Source organism: Alligator sinensis, unplaced genomic scaffold (genome assembly GCF_000455745.1).
Source record: "Alligator sinensis unplaced genomic scaffold, ASM45574v1 scaffold408_1, whole genome shotgun sequence".
Lineage (NCBI taxonomy): Eukaryota > Metazoa > Chordata > Crocodylia > Alligatoridae > Alligator > Alligator sinensis.
The window spans coordinates 1063722-1067710 of NW_005842319.1; the positions used below are offsets into that span (position 1 = coordinate 1063722).

At 43.5% G+C, this 3989-nt stretch overlaps 1 protein-coding gene across 7 annotated transcripts in view; it reads right to left on the reverse strand.

Annotated features, from left to right (window-relative positions):
- DROSHA (drosha ribonuclease III) overlaps window positions 1-3989 on the reverse strand; it is a 123820-nt gene that overhangs the window by 51777 nt on the left and 68054 nt on the right. The gene's annotated exons all lie outside the window — the stretch shown is intronic.

Below are 3989 nucleotides of genomic sequence, written 5' to 3' on the forward strand. Positions count from 1 at the left end.
CGCGGAACAGCTTGTCTTAGCTATTATTGGAGTATCATATTGTGCCTGGAACCCCAGAACATGTGCACTGGGATTAGCACCGATCCAGCGGATGCGACCGTGGCCTCACCATCATCTGAGAGACCCCGGAACTGTTCCGGTGACTATCCATAGCTTAGACAGTTGCATTGAAATCTACGGGAGAAAGAATATCATCGTTTTGCGGATTCTGCTTAGTCCAATGGTTGATCACCCTGTAAGCAGTCTTCTTCGACAGTTGCCAAAATTGCGTGTCCTCCTGGACCCAAGATCGTCCAGTGATTGGGAGTACCAATGACCAACTGAGGTTCCAAATACGAGACACCGTGAATCCGAGCGTCCAGCATTGCATCAGAGAACACAAGAGGAGCGATATATGTTCGGATTCCTCCTGCAGCGTTCTGGACTGAATAAGCGTCAGCTTCGGATTTTGGGGGATGCGGGACAGTGGCAACTAGCCTATGAGTTAGGTTTTACCTATCTCGAAGAAGGTGATGACTCCTCGACTATTTCCTCGATTTGAGTGGCTGCTTAGTTTAGAATCATGTTCATTCTTGTATTATATGCTTGATAGTTTTCCATATAGTTTTTGTCAATATTAGTGAAATAATTGTTTCAGAGAGTTCTTTTGCAGATCCGAACTTCAGAGTGCGTGGTGCAGAGAGGCCCCGAGAAGGACCACATCACCGAGAGGAGTGAGTGCCTGATGCACGACTCCGCCATGACGACCTCTGAAGCCCTGATCGTTCAATTTGTTGTTATGAATATAATTATGTGTATGTTTGTGTATGCCGACTATTATTTGATTCGATCCCTTGAGGACGAATTTCTTTTGTTAGCTAATTTTGTATATGTTTATTTAGTTCCACAGACCGTCGACAGAGCTCCTGATGACCTGGGTGACAGATTTGAGGTATAATTCTGTTATGCCTTCAGCAAGGGGGGATGTCATGACCCAAAAGGCATGATTGTGTGCGTGTGCTTCGGCACCAGAATTATCCCCATCAAGTTGCAGAGCATTGCACGGGAGTGTTTCCTGTTGCAGAGGAAACCCCGGTGCAGGGACCAGTTTCCCGCCTTTTCTGCAGCTTCTTTTGCAGAGGTCATTGCTCATGTTGCAAGAGGAATGCACGGTGCAAAAGAGTTCCTGCCACCGGTATGCAGATTCGTTCCCCGTGATTGGCTAGTGCTAAATTATTCACACGTGGCGGCTAGCGATTGGCCTGTTAGCCGTATAAAAGGCTTGAGCAGTTTCCGCCCAAGCCGAAGAGGACTCCACATCCATCTCGTGGGGACTCTGGGTACACGGCAGGGTCATAGAAACCCTGTGTGAGATCCAGAGGAGCATGGCGGCCTGATCCACTGCCCACCTCTTCCCGTCTTCGAACGCAACTTTTATAAGACGTACTTACGATTTCTATTTTGGTGGCTCGTTCACCCAGAGCATCCGGAGCTCTGCACCGTGGAGCCTAGCAACCTCCACGAGACCGTCTGTGCTGTTTGTCTGTAACTGCAACTTAATCAAGCTTTCCAGCCTACACCACTGCCATCTCGGTGTAAGTAAACAATCTTTTAAACTACCGCTACGCGTCCGTGCCTAATTCCAGCTCGAAGGCCTTCCCTCTCCGCCCCAGCGTGCCCGGGCTGCTGGCCACAGCCCGCGTGCAGCGCGAAAAGGGCTCGGGTCGCTCCCGGCCCGCACACCTTTCAAAAGGAAAGAGGGTCCTTGTCACTTGGAACACAGGAAGAAAGATTTTCAGGAATCAGGTAGATTAATGACAAAGTCAATATCAGTGTTCAGCCTTTAGTCCTTAACATCCAGACAGTTTATGATTCTTTGTTTCCAAGTTCACTTTTTGAATGTGTGTTGTAAATTTCCCTTGAGCATGAGGATAGTGAGGTCAGAACCTGTGATGGTTCTATAAAAAGCATGTTCCTACGGATGTTTGTGCGTCTCTGTCCTTTATATTTTTTCCGTGAAAGTTCATTCTGGTGTGTAGTTTCTGTCTAGTTTAGAGCACATAATTACCCTGAATTTGGTGCACTGGACCAGATAGATCACATTTTAGGAAAGCCTTATGTAGGTTGCATGGGTTCTGATGGGTTCATTGTGAGAGCGTTGATTGTTGTAGCAATGTAGAGTGTAGCAGGTTTTGCATCTGTTGTTAAGGCAAGGCTGTATCCCATCAGATGTTTTTTGAACAGTCTGGAAATTTGCTTCTGATGATGAGTTAAGCAAGGTGAGGGAATCATTTGAAAGGCAAAAGGTATCTCTCAAGGTCCAATCTATATTAAGTATAAGCCATAATGGTTTGATAATTCTTCTAATCAGTTCCAGTGCGAGGTGACAAGTGACCACCAGGGATGTGCAGTTAACAGAGGGGTTTCTTTTTGCACTGTAGCAGGTAACTGCAGGACAACTGGGTGGCTCTCTCAAAGATATGGCCTATTTATCTAGACTACTGGAGTGTCTTTACTGTATAAAGGCAGATTTCAGGTTGGTCTGGTAGGTATCACAAGTATTCCCCTCCGAGCAGACGCAGTAGTATCTGAGGCCCTGACTGCAGATTACAGATTTTCTGGTTTGCTTGGGATGACTGCTAGTTTTGTGGACATAAGTATGGTGGTCTCTGGGACATTTCTATATGTTTTATAGGATGATATCCTCAATGTGAAAAACAGTATCTAGAAAGCTAATATTAGTGTAGGAATATTCACTAGTGTAGGAGAGAATTTTATCAGGATGTCATAGTTGTTAAACCTGTGGTGGAAATAAATAAGTCGAATGATCAAAATATTACCTATGTAACACAGGTATAGTGCAAGTCCAATGGTTCCATTTTCTAAAAAATTCCTCCTCCATATGGCTCGTGAAGAGGTTGACTTATCCAGGGGCCATTTTCTGTGCCCATAGCTGTGCCCATGATTTGGAGAAAGTGTCAACTGTTGAAAGTGAAGTTGTGGGTGCGGATGAAGTGGATGATTGGTAGAACATGTTGTAAACCTGAGTCTAGTCTATGTTTTTCTAAATATTTCTGGCAGGCAGCTGTGTCTTTGTGGTATTGGATGTTAGTATACAGTCTGGTAACATCCTTGGTTCAAAGCATGGTTTTCTCAGGAATAACGCTGACGTTCTGGATTTTTTGAGGAAGTCTGTTGTGTCTTGAAGAAAACTTCCTCTTCGAGTGACAAAGTTTCAGGATAGATTCTATGAATTCCGAAAGCTCTTCAATGAGGGTACCACAGTTGGGTATGATGGGTCTACCTTGCTTGTGAACCTTGGGGAGCATAAATAAAGTTGCTAAGGTAGGAGGGTGGGGGATCAATGGAAGTAGTTTTTTTCTGAAACTAGTGTGGAAATGATTTCATAACATTTTCCATTTCCAGAATGAGTACTGGTGTGGGGTCCTCCCTAAGATCTTTATAGTAGTTGGTGTCAGAGAGTTATCTGTTAACCTCACTGAAGTAGTCTTGACAGTTGGGGATGACTACATCTCCACCTTTGTATGCTGGTTTGAATGTTACTGTTTAAGTCTATTCGAAACATGAAGTTGTAGCCCAGTAAAAAGACGCCATCCACAAAAATACTTGTCTTTCACTTAACTCCTAGACCATCATGGCTACATCCCTCTAACACTTCACAATTAAATATAACTAACCATCTCTCCACCCTCTTAGTATGCTGGGTGTAGCATACTGAGAACAAATGAGTATTTTAGTATTTTTCTCAATACTTTTTGATTGATTAAATACAAAAAAGTTCCCAAATTTTAGGAATGAAAATACGAAACTATGCAAAAAATTCACTTTTTCCACTACCATTGACAGAACACAATCTGATCATTTATTTTTGCCTGTTCACTTGACATTGGGTTTTTGCTGAGAGTTCCATTATGTAAAAATGCCCTTGCATAACTTGTTGACCTTGGAACATAGATGCATTAAAAACAAAAAAAATTACATACAATTTC